Consider the following 27855-nt stretch of genomic DNA (forward strand, 5'->3'; position numbering starts at 1 on the left):
TGGTCATAACGTTATGGCTGATTGGTGTAAGCACTCCTGCTTTCTGACTTGGATACTAATTTGTTCCCATTGGCTACCCAACCAATTGGAGCAGGCTGGGGTAAGTTTTAGGGCACTTCCTAAACCCTCTCCCTAAACTTGCTCTACATTTAGTTCTACTACAAGAAGAACTCTGGCTGAAAGATAGGTGTTACTCTTTTGGGAAATGACTCTACAGTTTTATGTTGTAAGATTGGGGGATGAGATCTTCTGTAGCCTTCAGGAACAAGTCCACATTACCTGTCAGTATCCAATGCCTAAAGTTGTCAAAACATATTTTTTTACTTTTCAAAGATTTAGGCTATTATAGTTTCATTTTAATAATATGCTGCTGGTAATGACCAACACAAGCTAGCCATAATGGTTTCCTGTACTGTTGAACTGTTATGTAATAAAAAAGTAAAAGAAGCTGTTTTGGATAAATTAAGCATTTTTTTTATTTTATTGTAAAAATACAATAAATAAATAAAGAAAAACAACCATCTTCAAGTAAACATTTTTTTCTGGGTCTGTTAAAGGTAACATATAGACAATCACCTTAAAAGTTTTTGTGGCAAGCTATTTGAAGACAAGCAAATGTATTGTATGATGGCATACACAAGAGACCAAAATCATAATCCTGTGAGCTTAGTGACTGTATTTACTGGAAACAGCAGAGAGGAGAAAACTGTCTCTTGGCCTTACGTCTCTAAAGGAACAGTGATCTATGGAATTCTATTTACTGCATGCTTCAGAAGAAGTGATTGTGAAATAATAATACTTTCATGTGAAGAGCTCAAATGGATTGAATTGCTGTAGAAGAGATTTAGAGGCTGTATGCCGCCTGTTGAACCCGGAGACAACTTTAGTGCAAATATCCCACTGCTATGATAGATCCCTATCTGCTGATGTACTGTACAATTCATTCAGCAGATATAAATTATACAAATAGTGTCCAGGGATCAAAATATAAACTACGGATTGCATGTTGCTATGTAAGCTGCCCTATTGCGCCGCCAAGTACACTTGACGTATTTCTGCTCAAGCCTAGCTTCCTTTCTCACCTAACCTTGTGACATTGCTCTTAGCTATTTCTTACACTTGGCTGTTACCTGTCACTCCAATGGATTTCTGTATGGTAGTATTAATTATTTTGTTTTATGATATTGCTACACCTCATCCTTGCTACCAGGAAGCTAAGAACAATAACTACAAGGCAAATTTTATCTTTGGTTTTTAAAGAGATACTGTCACACTGTTCATTCAAAGCAAAGTGACAGTGTCTATACAAAGTCATTCCTAAACCATTGATACTCAATTCTGAGGTCATCGCCCTCTCCTTTATCTAACAGTGCAAGGCATTGTACTAAATAATGGGGGGAAGTCATATATTCCTCCATACGCAGGTATTTTGTGCTTGCTGCAAAGGGAAGGGATAGTTTTTTTACTGCCTTTATTTAATTGATAATTATCATGCCCCTATGATTCTAGCATTTAATTACATAATTGATATATATTTTTGGATCTACAGGTGCATGGTTATGGGGGCTTTATCAGGGAGTATTACACTGATTGGCCTAATCCTACTTTTTTCCTCCTTTAATTTTCTGAATCAATCGTCTTCATGAATTCTGTGTGGTTGTGGTTCCTGGGCTGTTTTATGCTGAAAATCACTGGGATACAAGACTTCTATATTTCCTTGGTAAATTCACACATTATAGTTTATGTATGTATCAAGGAGATTTATTGCTATTACTATTACAGCCCTTTTTGTGTGGATGTCCCGTGTTTTCAGTGCCCACACACATATCACTCATATATCTAATCTGGTGTTTCTTTGCGTGTTTTCCTATGTTTTGTTTTTTATTGTGTCACAGAACACTCCCCCTCCCACCGAATAAGCTTTCAGGCAAAACACATTGGCTGAGTTAAAAAAAATAAGTTGGCGATTGGGGGGGGGGGGGGGCATAACGTTTTCCATTGATCCCTCTCTGGATGACACTGTATAAAGTATTATTATTGTAGCTGTGGAAGGGTTCATTAGGGTTGCGATCTAATAATTTTGTATCCCATCTGCTTTGTATCATGCTTTATTGTGATTTGTGTTTGGTTTTTAATCATGATATAACAGCCATTTTAATACCATACATGGTCCCGTTTGTCCTCGGGCTGGATGCAATTGAAAGATTGTATTTTAATATATTTGTATGTGGCTTTTTTTTCTTTAAAAGATCACTCACCTGGAAAGTGCCACATACTTAAATTTCCTCCGTTAATCTTGGGGAGCAATTTGTTAGATGCATAATAATAGGGGATGTGGTGATAACTATTTTACCTTATCCCTGACATTGTTGAATTGCAATGGAGGAAGGAGAGGCATGAAGTGAAGCGGGCCCTAAATGTGAAACTGACTGTGTCTCTTTAAGGTAGATATGTCATTTATAATGTGTGTTTCATATATTTTGTTCAAAATAATTCTGCTTTTCACGAGAAAGGAGGGGATGAGGGATGTTCCTGATGGTCACAACAGTGGACCGTGCCTGTGCAATGTGAAGAATGTGTTGTCAGACTCTGGCCATCTTCACCAACTTGTGACAAATGGTTGGTCAAACTTACACCATATTGGCACTGATATGCAACAATAACACTCTCAGCCTCACCCTGCACAAAGATTTTCTAGCCCTTATGATCACAAATTAAGTGTCAGTAATTATCACTGGGTATCATTAACTATGCAATTAACTCTTTACTCGTTCCTAATAACAGCTATGCCTTTTAATACACACTGTCACCACAGGCAGAAATATTCCAGTGATTTTCAGTATAGTAGCACTCTCCAAAGACAGAGATTCTTAAAATTCTGACTTAGTCTACTAAGACTTAGTTCTGACTAACTGAAAAAGTAAAACTGTGTGAAAAAATATTTAAAAATGAAAAGGTATTACAAATGAAAAAGAGACAATAATGAAACAAAAAAATAAAAGGGTTTTAAATTGAAAATACATTTTGGTTCTAAGAGTTTGGCAAAGTCCAGTCAATGAGCAAGATGGATCTGTGGCTCTGTGGCTGATATTCCTTGTTTGATGGTAAAAAGGAGAGCTCCAGGCTACTGATAATATCTCTCTTTTCTGGTGCCTGAGGAGAGTGTTGACAGAAATGATCTGGCGAATCATAAGATCTAAGGAGTGGCCGATAGGATTTCAAAGTCTTAACAACCATTCAGATGTTCCTCTCTCTGATACAGTTTTCTAAATGTATTAAAATCTTGGAATATCTATGGGTTGCATTATGGCAATGTGTATAATATTGTTCAGCATGAAATTACTGTTTCAATTATTACAAATATGATGGATATCACATTTTCCATTGATCCCTCTCTGGATGACACTTTATGAAGTATTAGGATTGTAGCTGTGGAAAGGTTCAAAAGGTTGCAATCTAATTAACAAACTGTCCATATTGGGCCAGTTCACATACTTGAATCCCTGGCTGCTGTTTCTCAACAACTGGCTGGGGATCTATCATTTAATGACAGTACCACTGAAACAACAAATCCTAGAGACTGAGCCAAGGATCTTTGGTGACTCCATTGACCAAACATGGTCATGAATATATTTGGTCAATATTTATGACCATATTTGGTCAATAACATCAACCAGCATCCCTGGTTGGTAAATTGTTAACAAAAAAAAAAAAAAAAACAGGGATGCTGGTTGATGTTATTTTAGTGGTGGTAGTGCATGGGGCAACATTGCCAGGCAACAGGTAATCATAACTGTCACATTGTGTGTACATTGTTATATATTTAACTCTTTGTTGGAATGGATACAAGGTACTAATGTACCCCAAATTTTTCCCCTATGGGGGTGGCAGATTTCTGGGACCCCATTTTTCTAATTTGATGTGATTGGTGATGGATTTTATATTTTGAGGCATACAGTGTTTATTTGTGTTTAACTTCTTTGTGGAATAAGTAATGGGGGTATCAATGTGTCCTGTACACACCTGCCTGAGGCCCCCTTATTCTAAAGGGAACTTTCAGATTCCAGTTGCCATTTAGGCTGCATGAAAAGACCCTCTCTCCAATGAGTAATATTTTTATTTATTTATTTTGTTTATTTATTTTTTACATGTCTTCCATGGCAGTGCCCAGCTATTCATGATTTTTTTAACAATAGCTTGCAAATTAGCCCTCAAAAAAGCCCAAAAAGTAGGATTCCTATAGACTTTAAAAGGGTTTTGTGCTATGTTTGGGATTTTTAGACTTTGCTGGGTTTGTCGAACCTCCTGTGAACCAAACATTGCCCTGTAATACATGTATCGTTTTTTAGGACAAAATAGCTTTCCTTTGGTGCCACATACATGCAGCTCATACCTACATATACATGCTCCAGCATGCTGCTTGGCTTCTTTCCTTTAGTGATTCTTTCTCTAAGTGATTCTTTATACAAGTTATATGCACTTCAAGCTCTGCACAAAGTGACTGCACGAAGCGAACATACATAGCAAACTACACTGGAAAGCACCAAACAGGCTACAAGTGACCCTGTCTCTCTATTCAGCTCTCCTTCCACCCTGTAACATGCACTCTCTACCACTCCTTCTGACAGTTGTGCCATCTCTTCTTAAACTCTCTTTCCTTCACCCCTCTTCTCAACCCCACTGCTTATATATATATCACACTCCCTTCTGTCTTCTCCCTATTACTGCTCTTACCAACTATTGCTAATTCTAAACCCATATGCTAATAAAACCTCCAGGACACTGGGGCATGTCCCTTCATATAAATCACCCTCCCACCTTACCTCCCTCCTCCTTCTGCTTCTCCTAACCTCTGGTGACATATCCTCAAACCCTGGGCCTCCATCCGGCTCTTACTCACTCCAATAGCAACACCCTTGACCTTGTTTTCTCCTATCTATGTACTCCATGCAACCTCTCCAACAATCCTCTCCCACTCTCTGATCACCACCTTATTAGTTTCACTCTCTCCCTGTCTTCCACCTCCTCTTCCTCCAACCACTAACAGTTACCCATAAAAACCTTCACCACCTCAACCTTTATTTTCTCTGCTTCTGACCCCCTCTATAACAAAGTCTCACCCCTGTCCTGCCCACAATTAGCCACTTCTGTCTACAACAGCCAACTGTCATCCCCCCTAGTCAAGCTCACCCCCCTCACTACACGCAGAATCAGGTCCCGACCTATACAACCCTGGCAAACAGATGACACCAGAAGTCTCAGAAAATGTAGCCACGCTCTTGAGCACCTGTGGTGTAAGACTAAGTCCCAGGAAAACTTCAATCAATAAAAATCTGCCCCTCAAAAATATTATTCCTGCCTCCTCGTTGCCAAACAGAACTATTTTTCGCTCACATTAGCACATTCTCATCCAGTCCCTGTCAACTCTTCTCTACCTTTAACTCTCTACTCTGTCCTCACTTCTTCCACACACTAACTCACTTACTTCCCAGGAGATCACCAACCACGTAAAAAATAAGATTGATACGATTCTTGAGGAGTTTTCCAATGCACAGATACCTCCATCACTTAACACCCCATGTCCACAGGTACAATCATTACTTACCTTATTTAACCTGGCTACTGTCGACAAGGTTGCTAAACTTTTTTCTAAGGCCCACCTAACCACCTGTCCCCTGGATCCTGCTCCCTAACCAGTCAAACCCTCTGGCTCCATTATATACACTCTAACTCACATCTTCAACCCTTTCCTCTCTTCTGGCATCTTCCCCAACTCTCTAAAACATGCACTAGTCACCCCCATCCTTTAAACACGCTCATTGAACCCAACCAGTCTTACCAACCTATGCCCAATCTCCTTACTCCCTTTCTCCTCCAAACTCCTTGAAGGTCTGGCCTACAAGCGACTGAATGACCATCTGACTAAAAACAAACAGCTTGATCCCGTTCAGTCTGGATTTTGCCCTCAATGTTTCACAGAAACTGTTCTCCTTAAACTCACAAATTACCTACTATAGACTAAAATCAACAGATACTTTTTTGTACTACCCCTCCTAGACCTCTCTGCTGCCTTTGACACAGTGGACCACCCCCTCCTCCTCAAAAAACTCTACTCTTTTTTAGTCTCTGTGACTGTTCTCTTGATTGTTCTCAACCTTCTTATCCCACTGCACCTTTAATGTCACTTACAACTCTACTTCCCCCTCTCCTCTTTCTTTCTCCGTAGGGGTCCCCCTAACTGTTCTGCTTTTGGACCTCTCCTTTTATCAATCCACACCCCCCTCCCTGGGTCAGTTTGCCTCCCATAGTTTGTAATACCATTTCTACACTGATGACACCCAAATCTATCTTTCTACCCCTCAGCTCACTCCATCAGTCTCCTCACACATCACCTACTAACTAACAGATATATCAGCATGTCAGTCAGTGTCACACCACTTCCTCAAGCTCAACCTATCCAAAACCGAGCTCAAAATATGCCCCCCCCCCCCACGCACCTCTTCCCCTGATTTCTTCCTCTGATTTCCTCCCCTGATTTCTCTGTCAAAATCAACAGCTCAGCTATCAACATGTCCTTCCATGACAAGGTCCTAAATGTAATATTGGACTATCCTTTCAGCCCTACATTTATTTACTGTCCAAAGCTTTTCGTCTCAACCTCTGCAACATCTCCGAGATACGCCCTTCCTAACTAATGACATCATAAAGCTTCTAATCCACTCTTGGTCATCTCTCGCCTTGACTACTGCAACTCCCTTCCCATTGGCTTACCTTTAAATAGGCTACCCCCCCCCCCTTTCAGTTGGTCATGAATGCTGCTGCCAGGCTCATCCACCTTACAAAGTGCTCGGTGTCTGTTACCCCTCCACTAGCTTCTGCTCACCCAACAAATTAACTTCAACATACTTACAAGCCATCCACAACTCTGCCCCCAGCTACATCACTAACCTAGTCCAAAAACACCAACCAAGTCGTTCTCTTTGTTCCTCCCAAGACCTCCTGCTCACTAGCTCCCATGTCACCTAATCCCATGCCTGCCTCCAGGACTTCTGCAGAGCCTCTCCTATCCTCTGGAACTCTCTACCCTAATCTGTCCTACTATCTCCTACTCTATCAACTTTTGGACAATCCCTGAAAACTCATCTCTTCAGAGAAGCATTTCTGCCCCCCCCCCCAACAACTGCAGGGGCATTTTCTCCATTAGGCCATCCCCCACAGTTTTTACCTCTTGTATATCTTTAAATTAAATTGTATTGTAATTGTACTGTCTACCCTAATGTTTTAAAGCGCTGCATAAACTGTTGGCTCTATATAAATCCTGTATAATAATATTTAATATTAAAAATAACTAATAGATTTATATTTTATCATAATACAATGACTTTACAACAGATAATCTATTCTCTGATATGGGGTTATCCTCTTCTACGGCGTTAGAGTAATGTTAAAGAAAAGGGGTTATTATAACAAGTACATATGTTTCTTGATTATAATTATTATTTTCAGAATCATCTAATATTAATACAAAATAATAATAATACTAATAATAATAATAATAATAATAATAACAATAATAATAACACATTTTCAGATATCATGCAATAACACTACATACTGTCAAAATAATTTGTCTACAACACAAAAGAAAGATATATTTTCTTTTCTACTAAATGTCATTAATTATAAATATTAGTAATATTAGTATTAATAATTGCAAGAATATTTTTGGCAGTTAATCTTGACTTTGATTTACTTGCAAAATGCAATTTATGTTTGTAACAGCTGGAATGATTCCAAACTGAAAATCCTATTTAAGCTTACCTTTGTCCTAAGACAGGGATATACTCATTACTTAATTTACTATGTATTGATATGTATGATTTGGCAAGCTACTGCATATTTACCTTGTTTAAAATATTCATTGGCTTCTGCTGTTGTGTGTTATTAAATATAATATTTTTCAGTGCATTGTGCAATATCCAGAATCTTTAAAGAAGTGCTGACTTAGGTAAAAGGATTCTCTTTCATCTTACACCGCAATAAAAAAAGAGGTTGGTTAAAAAAATAATGCTTGGCTGAGCTGCACATCAATATATATATATATATATATATATATATATATATATATATACATATATATATATTTATTTATTTTTTTCCTTTCCCTGACACATTAAAAAATTTTTAATACTAACAAAAATGATTTTCATTTTATCCATTCTCAATCAAGTCTGCAATAATGAAAATATATTTTTTGAATAAGATATCAGGGCAATTTCCTACAAGTCAATGTTATCTCCAAATATTATGTCAGCCATATGGAGTATCTTTTGTTAGTAACCATAGAAATCAGTCCTCAGCCAGTGCCACTACTATAATGATGTGTCACGGACAAGCTACACAGTGGAAATGTTTATACTGCAATAAATCTATATTCTGGGATTTGTATATTATTGTAATCGGACAGTTATTGCAATTTAACCAACAGACCCAAAAGCATATTCTAGTATAATTTTTATTTTACCATTATTTTTATTTTCTTTCAATACCAGTATTTTTTATTAGGTTTTCATGTTAAAGAGTACAAAATGTTAATGTAATAAGAACACATTAATATCTTCTTTAATGCATCAAAACATACAACATACAATGGGGAATTACCCAAAAGAATACAATAACAGAACATGAGTCAGGAATGAACTGTATCAGTAAACGTTATGCTTCGATAAAGATATTGACTGCCCCACCCAGACACCCCATCTGGGAACATACTGTGTCATGGGTATAGAGGCTTTACAGTCCACCCTGTATAATTTTCATCACTTGTTACATTCAATATTTTTATTAAAGTAATTACACAGGTTCAATGAGTAGGTAATTGCGGCAGGAATTAACACCCACAGCATCAAAGAATTAGGGTTAGATTTGGATTGGATGGTGAAGTCATTCCTGCTAGAAGGATAGGCTAGGGAAAGGTAATTCCCACCCATTCTACTGCAAGACCTATACAGATCTAGAATTCACCCGACAAAATTCCCCACCACCTGACCAAATCTAAAAGAAACATAAATCATGTGAACACATGATGAGAGAATAAAGAGAAGAAGATAAAAGATGTAAACCTAAGAGAAGAGGGGAGTAAAAAAGGTGCAGATGAGATAGGGAAAACACAGGCAACCATGAAGTAACCAAGAGCAGATTCCATCAAAATGAATCATAGGGGTTGATGTATATAGATAATCCAAGATTCCCATACTGCCTAATATACTTTGGAGATGGCCCTATGGATGCCGACTGCCTTCTCCTGAACCATTATCCAAGATGTCTTTCATTTTGCTGCAGCATAGGACACTGTTGGTTGCGTCCAAGCTCGAGCTGTGGTGATTTTAGTACCTAGCTGCATAAAGTGAATGAGTTTTTGTAGGTACTTGGAGCATCCGACTGGCTTACTATTAAGCAAGGCGATCTTAGGAGTTTTAGGCACTGCAAGACTGGTGACCCTGAGCAACAAACAAAATATCTTGTTTCAAAAGCCCCTAATAAAGAGAGCACACATGATCACAACCTCGAAAATAAAGTGGAGAGGTACCTGGGAAAATTGTGGCCAGTCGGGAGGGTATACAGTCTTAACGTGTAATTATTTTGACACTTGCTACAATTAGTGAGACATTTACGATTCCCTTAAATGTTCTTTGAAATGTTCTGTACCACGTGTCGGCCTTCCAACTGATCTCCACATCCCGTTCCCAACTTAATGCATATAAAGTTTTGTCGGTGCTCTCTGCCAGAGAAGCGTATATCAGGGAGATGCCTCCTCTCTGGTCCATCATCCAGAAACACCACTGCTCATAGGCTGTGAATCTAGGGGGCTCAGGTTTGGACCTCCAGATGGAGATGTAGTGTCGGATTTGATGTAGTCTAAATCTCTCAGATTTAGGTGTTTGTAATTTACTAATGCGATATAAAGGTCCCATACAAGAAACAAAATGACCAATCTTGAAAAGACCCCTATTTGTCCATCATTGGAAGGCCTGGATGTCTTTCCCAGGGGGGAATTGAGGATTATGGAAAAGGTGTGTCAGTGGCTAAAAGTTCAGAAATTAGCATACAGGATTTATGTAGGGAGTCACAAAGGGCCATGGAATGAGAGAGCGTAGGTGCTAATATCGGGGGCCTATTTTTAGGAGGGATCCAAGCCAAATAATCAATGGTGTGTCTGGGAATAGCCTGTTTATCCATGTCCACACAGTCTGATCTATGTCCCCTTGAATACACTATAGAAAATTGCGCAAGTTGGGCTGCCTGGTGGTACTCCATGCAAAAGAAAAGTGGCTTTTGAGATGTTCGACCAGAGAAACAGGAGAATTGACGTTCAGCGCTACGGACCTGACCATATTAATCTGAAGGCCTGAGATCCTTCCAAAAACCTTGAGGAGGCCAAAGACATTTGGGGATTGATATGAGGGGGGAAGTGATAAAAAGAAGCAAATCATCCGCAAATAAGGCACATTTGTGGATGCGTTGACCACACCTGACCCCATGAATGTCCGGATTGTTCCTAATGGCTAAGGCGATGGCAAAAATTATGGGGAAAAGAGGACATCCTTGTCTAGTCCCCCTGGGTATTGGGAAGGGATCTGAATAGTGACCTTGTAATTTTACCTGTGCATTTAAGTTAGAATATAAAACCCGAAGGACCTTTATAAAATGAGTGCCAAACCCCCATCTATCCAATACTTCAAATAAATAAGGCCATTCTACCAAATGCCTTTTGAAGGTCAACTGAGAGTAAGAATCCTTCCTGAAGATTGCCCCCATCCCAGTTAGCTCACAAAATGGAAATGACATCCACTGCTTTTTGTATTTGATCTGAACCCTGTCTTCCCGGGATGAAGCCCACTTGGTCCTTATGGACATATCCAGTTATGAAGGCTGACAATCTGTTGGCCATGATTTTGGTTAGAATTTTGAGATCATTGTTGATCAGAGAAAAGGGCCTGTAATTGCTTTCCTCTGAGTGGTCTTTACCTGGTTTGGGAATGACCGAGATGTAGGCCAATGTAGCCTCATTTACCAAAGTGAAACCCTACCTAAGGGAATTAAAGAATCGACTCAAATTTGTGGTGAGTGTGGATGCAAAAGTTTTATAGTAGCTCGAAGAGAAGCCATCTGGGCCTGGAACAGAGCCTATCTTAAGATTCTTAATAACCCCCAGGACTTCTGCGTCTCCTATGAGTTTTTCAAGTTTTTATCTTATCTTATTACCTTTTCAATTTTGGAAGAGGGACACCCAGTGGTGGGATTCAGCTGGTTCGCACCGGTTCTATGGAACCGGTTGCAAACTTTCTGCAAGTTCACATAACCGGCTGAATCCCTCTAAGCTGGTGGCCAGGGAGCAGCAGAGCAGTGCGCCCCGAGGCTGAGCCCGCCCATTCTGTAACAATAGCGAATGAAAATTCGCTATTGTCACATGGATCCTCCTCCTGGCCAATCAGGGAGCGGGTCCTCCTGCTTCCTGATTGGCCGAAAGGCAAACGCCGTGCCATTGGCTGAGGAGGCGGGAGGACCGAGGAGATGCGGGGAGCCGGCGGGGACCGTCCATGAGGTAAGTAAAGGGGTCTCGTGGGGCAATGCTGGCACTCTGCAATGATTGTGGGCACTCTGCAATGATCATTGGGGGCAATGCTGTGGCGCTCTGCAATTATTGTGGGCAATGCTGTGGGCACTCTGCAATGATCATTGGGGGCAATGCTGTGGGCACTCTGCAATGATCATTGGGGGCAATGCTGTGGCACTCTGCAATTATTGGGGGCAATGCTGTTGGCACTCTGCAATTATTGGGGGCAATGCTGTGGGCACTCTGCAATGATTGGGGGCAATGCTGTGGGCACTCTGCAATGATCATTGGGGGCAATGCTGTGGGCACTCTGCAATGATTGGGGGCAATGCTGTGGCACTCTGCAATGATTGGGGGCAATGCTGTGGGCACTCTGCAATGATCATTGGGGGCAATGCTGTGGGCACTCTGCAATGATTGGGGGCAATGCTGTGGCACTCTGCAATGATCATTGGGGGCAATGCTGTGGCGCTCTGCAATTATTGGGGGCAATGCTGTGGGCACTCTGCAATGATGGGGGCAATGCTGTGGAGCTCTGCAATGATTGGGGGCAATGCTATGGCACTCTGCAATGGTTGGGGGCAATGCTGTGGGCACTCTGCAATGATTGCAGGCAATACTTAAGTAAGGGAGGGGAGGTTGTGGGACTTTGAATGAGTCGCGTGGTGGGAATAGCCATGCGTCTCCATCCCTATTCAGTAACATCAAGAAGGAAGGTCGGGACTGAGAGACATAGACAATCTATCAGAGTAACAAATGCATTTATTGATGTCAGCAATTGTACACATAGTCATAAATCAATAAAATAGAAACTCAAAAGTATTGCATAAAATGATAGGGATTGCTCAGATCCAGTGTTAGTAAAAATTCATTTGCAGATGTTAGAGTGGTTAGTTGAAATCACCACGGATAAAACCATGTTGCAACGATGTAAAATTAATATATTGTGATCGAAACTTCAAAACTCCGACGCGTTTCGTGGACTTATAATGCCACTTCTTCAGGAAGATTGTTGGTTTCATATCTAAAAATATATATATATAAATATGTATGAGGCAGCAATAGCTATATATTAGATAAAACTGAGCAAAAGAGAGAAAAAAAAAAAAGGGGAAAAGTGACTCTCCCAGTTTGTCAAAAACTTACGTTGCGATTGATAAGCCTGCTCACACAAGAGGTAGAGACATGGGGCCAGAGGTCTCCCACGGGAACTGAGGGAACACAAGGCAGCGGGCAAAGGCAAGGGCACCGCACATCGGGAGATATGGGCTGAACTAAATAAAGTAAAATGGTGCATGTGAGCAGCAAAGAAAAAATGTATATAGTGATAAGAAATAATGATGTTGCACAGTATACAAACTCGTGCAGTTGTATAAAATATATTATGTGATATATACATAGTGCTGCTTATCAAGTTAGGAAATATACTAATAGAACAGTGGTACCCCAGGGGAATAGTAATAAAGAGTGAAGTATGAGCCAAAGTGAAAGGTAAGTAACAGAATAGAAAAGGGAGCACCAATCGTGAGGACACACAAGGGGTGAGTTGGAAAGTGTAAACCATTAGAGGAGGTAAGGAAGTGAGAACTAGGGAGGGAGAGGGAAACCAAATCCAATAAGAATATGAAAAAGAGTGAGGAACTAAAAAGTGAAGGATTAGAATAAGTACCAAAGATCACAGCCCAGGTTTCCAATGGGTGGGTCACAAGGCATCGCCTCAACATGGTGTCCCCAGCGTCACGCCAGTGCATACAATGGATCAACAAGAGGGTCCGGACGCCAGGCGAACCGGCCCGTAGGTGATCCGAATGCCCTGAGAATGGATATATATCGCCGGCGCTTGGCGCCAAAAATGACGTGCTGCGTCGGCGTAATGCGTGGCGCCGATGCGCGGGGTAACTCCCACCCGATCCCCCACGCCGAGAGAGGCGTAGGGAGAGGGGGAGGGCGTCCATCGCGCATCGCAGCTCCCGGGGAGAACGACAGGCAACCAGTCAGCCACCAGGGGCAGCACACATCACATTACGAGCAATAAGAGTACCGACGAAAAAATTAGTATGTTATGTGTGCATAATGTCAGCGTACAAGGAAGTGGTATGCCAACCATCTTATAGGTCTAAAGGGAATGATTATTGATTGCAATTTGTCTGTATAATATAGCATATAAACATATATAAAATAAATATAAAACCCCCTAAAATAAAAGGGGGCATGTATTACACATTGTGTTTGAACTAAAACATATGATATACTAACATGCATACAGTAATAATAGCCATCTATCCATCAAGATCATGTCTCTCCGTCCCTAAAGAGGGAAGGGGGAAGTTGTGGGACTTTAAATGAGGCGCATGGTGGGAATTGCCAAGCGTCTCCATCCCTATTCAATATTTAAGTAAGGGAGGGGAGGTTGTGGGACTTTGAATGAGTCGCGTGGTGGGAATAGCCATGCGTCTCCATCCCTATTCAGTAACATCAAGAAGGAAGGTCGGGACTGAGAGACATAGACAATCTATCAGAGTAACAAATGCATTTATTGATGTCAGCAATTGTACACATAGTCATAAATCAATAAAATAGAAACTCAAAAGTATTGCATAAAATGATAGGGATTGCTCAGATCCAGTGTTAGTAAAAATTCATTTGCAGATGTTAGAGTGGTTAGTTGAAATCACCACGGATAAAACCATGTTGCAACGATGTAAAATTAATATATTGTGATCGAAACTTCAAAACTCCGACGCGTTTCGTGGACTTATAATGCCACTTCTTCAGGAAGATTGTTGGTTTCATATCTAAAAATATATATATATAAATATGTATGAGGCAGCAATAGCTATATATTAGATAAAACTGAGCAAAAGAGAGAAAAAAAAAAAAGGGGAAAAGTGACTCTCCCAGTTTGTCAAAAACTTACGTTGCGATTGATAAGCCTGCTCACACAAGAGGTAGAGACATGGGGCCAGAGGTCTCCCACGGGAACTGAGGGAACACAAGGCAGCGGGCAAAGGCAAGGGCACCGCACATCGGGAGATATGGGCTGAACTAAATAAAGTAAAATGGTGCATGTGAGCAGCAAAGAAAAAATGTATATAGTGATAAGAAATAATGATGTTGCACAGTATACAAACTCGTGCAGTTGTATAAAATATATTATGTGATATATACATAGTGCTGCTTATCAAGTTAGGAAATATACTAATAGAACAGTGGTACCCCAGGGGAATAGTAATAAAGAGTGAAGTATGAGCCAAAGTGAAAGGTAAGTAACAGAATAGAAAAGGGAGCACCAATCGTGAGGACACACAAGGGGTGAGTTGGAAAGTGTAAACCATTAGAGGAGGTAAGGAAGTGAGAACTAGGGAGGGAGAGGGAAACCAAATCCAATAAGAATATGAAAAAGAGTGAGGAACTAAAAAGTGAAGGATTAGAATAAGTACCAAAGATCACAGCCCAGGTTTCCAATGGGTGGGTCACAAGGCATCGCCTCAACATGGTGTCCCCAGCGTCACGCCAGTGCATACAATGGATCAACAAGAGGGTCCGGACGCCAGGCGAACCGGCCCGTAGGTGATCCGAATGCCCTGAGAATGGATATATATCGCCGGCGCTTGGCGCCAAAAATGACGTGCTGCGTCGGCGTAATGCGTGGCGCCGATGCGCGGGGTAACTCCCACCCGATCCCCCACGCCGAGAGAGGCGTAGGGAGAGGGGGAGGGCGTCCATCGCGCATCGCAGCTCCCGGGGAGAACGACAGGCAACCAGTCAGCCACCAGGGGCAGCACACATCACATTACGAGCAATAAGAGTACCGACGAAAAAATTAGTATGTTATGTGTGCATAATGTCAGCGTACAAGGAAGTGGTATGCCAACCATCTTATAGGTCTAAAGGGAATGATTATTGATTGCAATTTGTCTGTATAATATAGCATATAAACATATATAAAATAAATATAAAACCCCCTAAAATAAAAGGGGGCATGTATTACACATTGTGTTTGAACTAAAACATATGATATACTAACATGCATACAGTAATAATAGCCATCTATCCATCAAGATCATGTCTCTCCGTCCCTAAAGAGGGAAGGGGGAAGTTGTGGGACTTTAAATGAGGCGCATGGTGGGAATTGCCAAGCGTCTCCATCCCTATTCAATATTTAAGTAAGGGAGGGGAGGTTGTGGGACTTTGAATGAGTCGCGTGGTGGGAATAGCCATGCGTCTCCATCCCTATTCAGTAACATCAAGAAGGAAGGTCGGGACTGAGAGACATAGACAATCTATCAGAGTAACAAATGCATTTATTGATGTCAGCAATTGTACACATAGTCATAAATCAATAAAATAGAAACTCAAAAGTATTGCATAAAATGATAGGGATTGCTCAGATCCAGTGTTAGTAAAAATTCATTTGCAGATGTTAGAGTGGTTAGTTGAAATCACCACGGATAAAACCATGTTGCAACGATGTAAAATTAATATATTGTGATCGAAACTTCAAAACTCCGACGCGTTTCGTGGACTTATAATGCCACTTCTTCAGGAAGATTGTTGGTTTCATATCTAAAAATATATATATATAAATATGTATGAGGCAGCAATAGCTATATATTAGATAAAACTGAGCAAAAGAGAGAAAAAAAAAAAAGGGGAAAAGTGACTCTCCCAGTTTGTCAAAAACTTACGTTGCGATTGATAAGCCTGCTCACACAAGAGGTAGAGACATGGGGCCAGAGGTCTCCCACGGGAACTGAGGGAACACAAGGCAGCGGGCAAAGGCAAGGGCACCGCACATCGGGAGATATGGGCTGAACTAAATAAAGTAAAATGGTGCATGTGAGCAGCAAAGAAAAAATGTATATAGTGATAAGAAATAATGATGTTGCACAGTATACAAACTCGTGCAGTTGTATAAAATATATTATGTGATATATACATAGTGCTGCTTATCAAGTTAGGAAATATACTAATAGAACAGTGGTACCCCAGGGGAATAGTAATAAAGAGTGAAGTATGAGCCAAAGTGAAAGGTAAGTAACAGAATAGAAAAGGGAGCACCAATCGTGAGGACACACAAGGGGTGAGTTGGAAAGTGTAAACCATTAGAGGAGGTAAGGAAGTGAGAACTAGGGAGGGAGAGGGAAACCAAATCCAATAAGAATATGAAAAAGAGTGAGGAACTAAAAAGTGAAGGATTAGAATAAGTACCAAAGATCACAGCCCAGGTTTCCAATGGGTGGGTCACAAGGCATCGCCTCAACATGGTGTCCCCAGCGTCACGCCAGTGCATACAATGGATCAACAAGAGGGTCCGGACGCCAGGCGAACCGGCCCGTAGGTGATCCGAATGCCCTGAGAATGGATATATATCGCCGGCGCTTGGCGCCAAAAATGACGTGCTGCGTCGGCGTAATGCGTGGCGCCGATGCGCGGGGTAACTCCCACCCGATCCCCCACGCCGAGAGAGGCGTAGGGAGAGGGGGAGGGCGTCCATCGCGCATCGCAGCTCCCGGGGAGAACGACAGGCAACCAGTCAGCCACCAGGGGCAGCACACATCACATTACGAGCAATAAGAGTACCGACGAAAAAATTAGTATGTTATGTGTGCATAATGTCAGCGTACAAGGAAGTGGTATGCCAACCATCTTATAGGTCTAAAGGGAATGATTATTGATTGCAATTTGTCTGTATAATATAGCATATAAACATATATAAAATAAATATAAAACCCCCTAAAATAAAAGGGGGCATGTATTACACATTGTGTTTGAACTAAAACATATGATATACTAACATGCATACAGTAATAATAGCCATCTATCCATCAAGATCATGTCTCTCCGTCCCTAAAGAGGGAAGGGGGAAGTTGTGGGACTTTAAATGAGGCGCATGGTGGGAATTGCCAAGCGTCTCCATCCCTATTCAATATTTAAGTAAGGGAGGGGAGGTTGTGGGACTTTGAATGAGTCGCGTGGTGGGAATAGCCATGCGTCTCCATCCCTATTCAGTAACATCAAGAAGGAAGGTCGGGACTGAGAGACATAGACAATCTATCAGAGTAACAAATGCATTTATTGATGTCAGCAATTGTACACATAGTCATAAATCAATAAAATAGAAACTCAAAAGTATTGCATAAAATGATAGGGATTGCTCAGATCCAGTGTTAGTAAAAATTCATTTGCAGATGTTAGAGTGGTTAGTTGAAATCACCACGGATAAAACCATGTTGCAACGATGTAAAATTAATATATTGTGATCGAAACTTCAAAACTCCGACGCGTTTCGTGGACTTATAATGCCACTTCTTCAGGAAGATTGTTGGTTTCATATCTAAAAATATATATATATAAATATGTATGAGGCAGCAATAGCTATATATTAGATAAAACTGAGCAAAAGAGAGAAAAAAAAAAAAGGGGAAAAGTGACTCTCCCAGTTTGTCAAAAACTTACGTTGCGATTGATAAGCCTGCTCACACAAGAGGTAGAGACATGGGGCCAGAGGTCTCCCACGGGAACTGAGGGAACACAAGGCAGCGGGCAAAGGCAAGGGCACCGCACATCGGGAGATATGGGCTGAACTAAATAAAGTAAAATGGTGCATGTGAGCAGCAAAGAAAAAATGTATATAGTGATAAGAAATAATGATGTTGCACAGTATACAAACTCGTGCAGTTGTATAAAATATATTATGTGATATATACATAGTGCTGCTTATCAAGTTAGGAAATATACTAATAGAACAGTGGTACCCCAGGGGAATAGTAATAAAGAGTGAAGTATGAGCCAAAGTGAAAGGTAAGTAACAGAATAGAAAAGGGAGCACCAATCGTGAGGACACACAAGGGGTGAGTTGGAAAGTGTAAACCATTAGAGGAGGTAAGGAAGTGAGAACTAGGGAGGGAGAGGGAAACCAAATCCAATAAGAATATGAAAAAGAGTGAGGAACTAAAAAGTGAAGGATTAGAATAAGTACCAAAGATCAGGCAAGGCAATGCAGGCAATACTGTGGCACTCTGCAATGATTAGGGGCAATTCTGTGGCACTCTGCAATGGTTGGGGGCAATGCTGTGGGCACTCTGCAATGATTGCGGGCAATACTGTGGCACTCTGCAATGATTAGGGGCAATTCTGTGGCACTCTGCAATGGTTGGGGGCAATGCTGTGGGCACTCTGCAATGATTGGGGGCAATGCTGTGGGCACTCTGCAATGATTGGGGGCAATGCTGTGGGCACTCTGCAATGATCATTGGGGGCAATGCTGTGGGCACTCTGCAATGATTGGGGGCAATGCTGTGGCACTCTGTAATGATTGCGGGCAATACTGTGGCACTCTGCAATGATTGTGGGCAATGCTGTGGGCTCTCTGCAATGATCATTGGGGGCAATGCTGTGGGCACTCTGCAATTATTGAGGGCAATGCTGTGGGCACTCTGCAGTGATTGGGGGCAATGGTGTGGCACTCTGCAATGATCATTGGGGGCAATGCTGTGGGCACTCTGCAATGATTGTGGGCAATGCTGTGGGCTCTCTGCAATGATCATTGGGGGCAATGCTGTGGGCACTCTGCAATTATTGAGGGCAATGCTGTGGGCACTCTGCAATTATTGGGGGCAATGGTGTGGCACTCTGCAATGATCATTGGGGGCAATGCTGTGGGCACTCTGCAATTATTGGGGGCAATGCTGTGGGCACTCTGCAATGATTGGGGGAAATGCTGTGGCACTCTGCAATGATCATTGGGGGCAATGCTGTGGCGCTCTGCAATTATTGGGGGCAATGCTGTGGGCACTCTTCAATGATTGGGGGCAATGCTGTGGGCACTCTTCATTGATTGGGGGCAATGCTGTGGGCACTCTGCAATGATTGGGGGCAATGCTGTGGGCACTCTGCAATGATTGCGGGCAATACTGTGGCAATCTGCAATGGTTGGGGGCAATGCTGTGGGCGCTGTGCATTGAAAGGGGGGCATGCTGGTCTCTCTGCATTGAAAGGTGGCACGCTGGTCTCTCTGCATTGAAAGGGGGCACGCTGGTCATTCTGCTGGGAAAGTCGGAACTGGTTACTAAAATTTTTTAATCCCACCACTGGGGACACCATCTAAGAAGTCGGAGACAGGAGGAGAACTGACAGCCTCGTCCGCCCTATAAAGCTTGGGATAAAATTCATGGAACATAGCCATCATCATTTGTGGATTCTGCCGTGATAGCCCCCTTGGAGTCATGTAAAAGGAGAAGTTTTGAGGGTGAGGTGTCAGCTTGGCAGCCAGTCTGGGACCTATTTTGTCTTTTTGGAGGTAGAAATTGCACTAGACCAACAAAGGATTTTTTATGCCTGAGTTGTCAAGGCTAAGTTTAGGGATAAGTGACTTGATTCCAATAGGTGAATGAAAAAAGGGGGAAAATCTGCGCTAAGAATAATGGTTTGGCTGCCGCCTACCTCCAAAATATACCCAAAGAGGTATATGTAATAAGAAAAGAGCCTGCCTATACTGATTTGTTTTACAAGAATATGTGAACCAAAAAACTCAATAAAGGTGACAAATGCATTAAAAGTGCTGTAAATCAGTATATCATCACATATCATAAAAAATAAGTATATGTAAACATAAATCAAGTATAAGGTGCACAAGATGCAAACTTGTATTAAAGTGCAATAAATAGTGGCCAAATAGGTATAAGAAAAGTGACACAATGTGCAAATGGAGATAAGAGGTAATATCCTCAATATATAAATTAAATATAATACCACACAACAATGGGTAAATGATCATAGAGTGGATGGAGAAGTGGTACAAGGGTTTGAGAACAAAATAATAAATAAATAAAGTGACTAGTGCAAGGTGATCAAGTGTATATACCAGTATTGATAGCTATACACAAAATTTAAACAACCAATCCTATAGGTGATAAATATCAATGTGATAAGGACGGGTGTCAAACTATAATAAATAAAGTGACCAAGTGATCAAATATTAAAAAAAAATATTAAAAAAAGATCTATCAGGTGACTATTGATATAAAGTCCCAAATAAGGTGAATCTTGAGGTGATCCAAGTCTGGCCATGCAGGTGAGGAAACAATAGTGCTCCCCTCGCAATAATGCCCACACTCACCAGAGCTAGGTACCCCTACAGGGGAAAAGAGCGTGGTATGTAGTCAGGGATAGGATCCCATCTAGTAAAGGGCACCGGTCCCAGTTGCTCTGATTGTCCAATTGGATCCTCACTCTGGGGGATGGGGCTGCTCCTGATGACGTCAACTGACGAAACGCGTAGAACGCAATCAAGTCATTTCCGCTTCTGTTGGAACACACATCCTGCAGGTGGAACGCATTGCGTTCCAGAAGTCCACCGCTAACTAGAAAGTCGTGGTTCTTGACATTTTAACCACAGTCATTTATTTCTTCTGTATGTAAGTACCTTTCTGTTTTAAATAAAACTATACTTTTTGGCAATACTTTACTATGTGAGACTCTCTTTCCCACTTATGATCTGGATATCCCTGTATTACATTACCTGTTGACATATCGATTACACTGAGTGTACCCTATACCCTTATGTGAGGACCCTACTGGATGACCAGATTGTATTGAATATAACCCCATACCCCACCCCTAAGTGAGGATCCAATTGGACGATCAGAGCCACGGGGACCGGTGCCCTTTACTAGATGGGATTCTACCCCTGACTACATACCACGCTCTTTACCCCTGTAGGGGTACCTAGCTCAGGTGAGTGCGGGCTTTATTGAGAGGGGAGCACTATTGTTTCCTCACCTGCACAGCCAGACTTGGAGCACCTCAAGGTTCACCTTATTTGGAATTTATATCAATAGTCACCTGATAGATTTTTTTTAAATGTTTAAATACTTAGTCACTTTATTTATTATAGTTTGATACCCATCCTTATCACGTTTGATACCCATCCTTATCACTTATTACCACTAGGATTGGTTGTTTAATTTTGTGTATAGGTATTGATACTGGTATATACACTTGATCACCTTGCACTAGTCACTTTATTTATTTATTGTTTTGTGCTCAAACCCTTGAACCACTTCTCCATCCACTCTATGATCATTTACCCATTGTTGTATGGTATTATATTTAATTTATATATTTAGGATATTCCCTCTTATCCCCATTTGCACATTGTGTCACTTTTCTCATACCAATTTGGCCACTACTTATTGCACTTTAACACAAGTTTGCATCTTGTGCACCTTATACTTGATTTATGTTTACATATACTTATTTTTTATGATTTGTGACGATATACTGATTTACAACACTTTTAATGCATTTGTCACCTTTATTGAGTTTTTTGGTTCACATGTTCTTGTAAAACAAATCAGTATAGGCAGCACCATTTACCTCTCATCCTCCCTTGTTTCCAATAGGGTGTGGGATGCAGAAGTAGGATTACTCCTATGGTCTCTAGACAACGTGTAGAATTCTCTTTCTAACTTAAGGATATCTGGCTGCCGTTCACATTTGAGCTTGGTGGCAAATTGAATAATCTTTCCTCTGATAACTTCTTTATGAGCAGCCCACAGTGTTTCAGGAGAGACTTCACCATTGTCATTAACCCGAAAGTAGTCATTTATGCCTTTAGCCTTTACATCGTGCAATGTACAGGGTCGCTTAATATGGATTTGTTTAAGCACCAACGAAACACGCCATTATGGCCCTGGGGTTTTGCTAATAGCATGAACACTATTGAGTGGTCTGACAATGGGGAGTTCCTGATGAACAACCTTGTGACAGATTAGATGGCAGAAGCAGCAATAACAATTTGGTCTATTATAGCATAGGTTTGATGAGATGCAGAAAAATGGGTGTAATCCTTTAAGGTCGGATTAAATTCCCTCCAAATATCTACCAATTCATGGGAGTGTATGAGCTTAGCGATTTTTAAACTTTGTCTAGGGGGACGTAAAAGGCAAGACCCACCTCACCTTGACTTCTCAAGCATCTGATAAAATGCCACATTGGAGTCCCCTCCCAATATCACGGTGCCCTCCAGGTAAGGAGAAAGGGTGGCCAACATGGAGAAAAAAAAATGTGCCTGGCCTCAGTTAGGTGCATAATAGGAGATGAAAGTATACTGGGCCCCATCCAAGGAACCCGAGACTAGAAAATATCTTCCCTCAGGATCTTTGATTTCCTGTGAGGGAGAGAATGTAGTCCCCTTGGAGAAGAAAATCCCCTTCCTCCTGGTCTTATCCTTCAAATTGGACAGATAGAACTGTGGGAATTTAGGGTGAATATATTTTGGGTAAAACTGATTGGGAAAGTGGGTTTCTTGGAGAAGAAGCTCCTCTATCCGTTGTGAATGGGAATGTTGGAAGTACTTTTGCCTTTTTAATGGGGAGTTCAGACCTTGGACATTATGATGAAGCTATGTGAATAGACAGGGAGATCTTGTCATTCGGAGGCATGGAGCAGAAAGGATACAATGCTTGCTACTGGACAGAGACCTACCTTCCCCCAGATGCATTACCCCATAGCCCCAGAGTTGCCGGATCCTGAACGGAATGTGGTCAGCACCCCATAACCATATGCTCTTATATCTCCTCTGGCAGCTGAAAAAGTAAAAGGGGTGAAAACAAAGGAAGGAAGTGGTAGAGTCCCAGAGAGAAAGGGGATCAGTGAAGTGCATGGATAAAATCTACCATGAACCTACCCAGGTCCTGGGAGTTGAGAAAACGCCTGCCCATCCTCAATCCACAAAATAATCCAAAAATCTGCCTCAGTGGCAAATTGACATCTGCCTCAATGAAAGGAGTCATCTCCAATGAAGAGGCAGAGGGAGGAGCACTACAATCGCTCTGACCCAACCAGGGCCCAAATTAGTTATACAAATGAGAAGTCCACCACAGGTGAATGCAGGTGTAAGAGGGACACCTCTTACACCTGCATTCAGGTGTAAGAGGTCCCCCCCAGCCACCCCCCCCGTGAACTGTCCTCTGAAGGTGTGGAAGAGGGGGGGGAAGCAACGCCAGCCGGGTCACTCCCCCTTCCCCAGACCCCCAAGTGAATGACCCATATTCTGAGATTAGAGTAATGGGTTCAGAAGATTACAAGGACTCGGGGCCAGTATATAGGGATTGCTCAGCTAGATTTAAATTTACAAAAATCTTGTATCCGGGAGAGCCCAGGAGACAGCTACCCCCTGGTCTCCATAACACAAGACTAAACAAGCTATCCAACAAATACCTAAGTAACCCCCTCCTTTTGAAAGGTCAACAATAGAGCATATAACAAGAAGTGGAACAGTAATGTTAAAACAGTCCCAACACGTATAAGGCTGAAGAAAAATAAGAGAATAATAAAAAAAAAAAACATAGGATCCCTGAGGATTAATCATTCTGTTAGTCAGGTTAATATGATCCCTTGATAAGGTATCAGGAAATTAGGACTAAGACAGGAAAGCCTCCCCTACTCCTCTGGGAATCATGGAGGGTGGGAATCCTTGGATCTTTTCTTCTGTTGTTTTTACCAGACTGGAGAAATCAGACTATGCGGGGCGGTTGGCAGATCCCACATTCTTAGGATGCGAGATTGATTGCGGATCAAGGGATATTAAGTCCAACTGTAGTAAAAGACGTTCCCCATCATAAAATGAAGAGAAGCAATGCGTTTTGTTCTTGAAAATGAAGGACAGATGGAAAGGGAAGGACCACCATTACTTAATAGACTTCTGGGAAAGAATCTGGAGCAGAGGTCTGTGCGCCCTCCTCTTCTGGATAGTGTACAGGAAAAGATCAGTGAAAACTTGAAATGGATGACCTTGGATGGACAGTTGGTCTCTATCTCTGGTTATGTGCATGATATAATACAATAGTGAAGCTGCGCTCATCCAATACATATAACAGTAGGTCAATAAATGGTATATATAATACACAGGTACAGTAGGATTATGGTGATATACACAAAGTAAATAAAAAGTGACTTCAGTGCTGTAAACAGGGTCTCCATATGAGGTGCTTAAGGGGTGCTTTTGCAAATATTATAACGTGACTGTAGTGCCAATCCTACAATAATAATTAGGTGACACTAATGGGTGAAGTAAAACTAGAGTTACAGTATATAACCAATTTATCATAAAACAAAAGATGATGGTACAGGTGCTGTAGATTAAATCAGAGTAAGGTGCTTGGTAGTGCTACTACAAAAACTTTAGTGTGATACCAGTGATGGTCACCCAGAACTGACTGGGTGACAGCAAAAATGGATCCAAGATAAAAGTGGCAGTAATATATAAATACAATAATAAATAGGAAGAGATATACATAAAAAAGTGTATGTATATATATATATATATATATATATATGCCCGGGACTTTCAACCATGGTTGCCACATAGATTGAAATTTTCGGGGAAAATTTCTATGTTGATATGTTTTCTCATGGATGAGCATATTGTTCACTTGTTCTATCCACTGCCCCCTGGTGGGCACCTGAGGAGCAATCCAACATCGAGCAATAGGCTTGTGAGCCCTGTATAATAATCATAGAACTGCTATGTGAGCATGCGGAGTAAGAGATTCCTCCTCCAAGGCGCCCAACAGGCAGAAAACAGGGTCCCTCAGGAGTCTAAACATATATACCTGAGATATTGTGTCAATAACCTCGGTGCAATATCGAGTAAGCTTGTGGCATCTCCAAAGCATGTGGACAAGATTACCATGATCTTGTGCACATTTTGGACAAAAAGGCGTTGGTCTATGCCTCCACTTATACAGTTGAACTGGGGTCCGGTATGTCCCATGAAGTAGGTAGAGATGGGAAAGTTTATGTGAAGCTGAGACTGAAACCATCTGGGCGGAGTCTAAGCATAATTCCCATCTTTCACCATCAATCACACCCAAGTCGTTTTCCTACCCTTTCCTACATGGTAAGGCAGAAGCTTCCTGTACTGCAGAAAGAAGGATGAAGTAACTTTTAGAGATCATACCTTTTTTGTCCTTCACCTGAATATGTCATTCTTGTATAACAGGGTGATCAGTGAGGCACAATTTAGAAAAACCAGACTGAGAGTGAAAAGCATGTCTCAATTGTAAGTATATATAGAATTGGTTTCGGGGGAGAGCAAATTCTAGTTGTAAGTCTAAGCAAGATTTAGGAGTTGTCCCTGTGTATAACTGAGAGATATATAATCCCTGCTCTCTCCCATTCCTGAAACCCTTCTAGTTTAAGCATCTCTCTATAATTAGGGTTGCGCCAAAGTGGAGTATTTTAGAAGAACCCCTGTATGCCTAGTATGGTTTTAACAGAGGCCCACATAGTTCTAAGTAAGGCTATAGTTGGGGTTGTACAGTAGATTCTAGATGTGAGAAACCTGCTTCTAGGAAGGGAAAAATTGGACTACTCAGTCCTCTTGGAAGAAGAAGGTGAGCGACGGGGTCTAAGGGATCTGAATGACTCCATCCCCCTATCTGCTGTAGCTAGGAGGCAAGAAAATATATTCTAGAGTGAGGGATTCTCAACCACCCTGATCTTTACTGTATTATAGAGTAAATAAGCTTATCCTGGATACCCGTTTGCGCCCAATGAGTTCCCTGAACTGGGAGTCTATTCAAAGAAACTATTTATGGGGAATCCACACTGGGAAATTGTTAAAGACGTACAGCTGAGGGCCCAGATCATTTTGACAAGATTTGTGACAAGGTCGTGCATTTAGTCCTAAATTTACGAAGGAGTGGGACTAGATTTAATTCAATATATTGAGTAGGGCCCAGGGTAACTTAAATCCCTAAATAGTGAAAGGAAGAAACTATCTGCACTTGCTGGGCACATTCCGGTAGAGGAGTGGGTAGAGGATCCAGGGGCATAATGCCTGATTTGTTCCAATTAATGGAGAAGCCAGATAACCCACCAAAAGTCCCTATAAGAGTCATAACCTCCCCCAGTGTCCCCTGTGTGTCCCCTAGGTACAATAAGGTGTCATCAGCGTAGAGCAAAATAACATCTGTCTTGCCACCCTGATGAAAGCCTACAATGTTAGGAGTCTGGTGAACTCTCTCCGCAAAAGGCTCCAGGGCAAGGGCAAACAGGGGCGAAAGAGGGCACCCCTGCCAAGTGACCCTTTGAAGTGCAAAAGGTTCTGACAGTTCCCCATTCACTCTCAGTCTGACAGAGGGGCGAGCATACAATATTTGTATCCATTTAATGAAATTAGTTCCCAGACCCATAAGTTGCAAAACAACCCATACGTAAAGCCACTCGACACTGTCAAAGGCCTTAGCTGCATCGAGTGAGAAAATTGCCCTATTACCAGTATTGTCTGTAGGTGTTTTTAGGTTCAAAAAGAAGATGTGTGGAGTCAGGGGATATTTAGTTCAGGTCCTGGCGAAAAGCTTTTGAGCCACTTCCTTATACCTCTCCTTCATGGAGCAATGTGGTAAGGCGCCATCTTGTCCTGTATCCTCAGTCGAGTAACGGTGTTCTTTTAGCCATTTGGGCATTTCCTACAGGTCCAACAAGACCTGTGGTAAGGCACTCCAGGTAGTCAGGGAACCCTCTATGCCATTAAATAACAGATTTGATCGGTAAAGGATTAGCCCTAAGGAGTAAAGCACAGAGTCTCGGCGGAGAGAAAGAGAGAGACATCCGACTACATCCGCTGTTTAGCCAAGCCCCCCCAAAAAAAAAGAATACATTTATAAAGTAACTGAAAAATATTTTAAATCTTTCAGAAAATTGCCAAATGCTTTTTGTTTAAGAAAAGAAATATGAAGTTCAGAACCATATATCATATTTTATACTGAAATATAAATGCAAATTTGAATTAAACTTTTCAGCGCTGCTTGTAAATGTTTGCATATGGCTTTCTACTCTTGTAAATAAATTAGAAGTATGCAGATCAACTGTATGTTTTAGGAAGTTTATATAATTGAAAATTTTCAAACATCTGGCATGAAATATGCAGAAATCTCATTGCAGCTGAAACGTCTAACAAAACAATTCAACAATCACAGTGGCACAAAACAGCTATGTATTGAATACACAAGTACAGGAAATGTATTGATTGACTTACAGTTTTAGCATAAATGAACTTTAAGCACATGCAAGTGAGATGAGGGGCACAATACAGAGAAATGTAGCATTTATCATTTATCGCTTCTCTTTTTTTGTATTTTAAACTTCTTTATTATCTTTTATAGAGAATAGTTTAAAAACAGTGGTCATTAAACACACAGGGGATGATTTATTAAAACTGAGGAGTG

This window comes from Pelophylax lessonae (genome assembly GCF_965119305.1).
Source record: "Pelophylax lessonae genome assembly, chromosome: 7".
In the NCBI taxonomy this organism is placed as follows: Eukaryota; Metazoa; Chordata; class Amphibia; order Anura; family Ranidae; genus Pelophylax; species Pelophylax lessonae.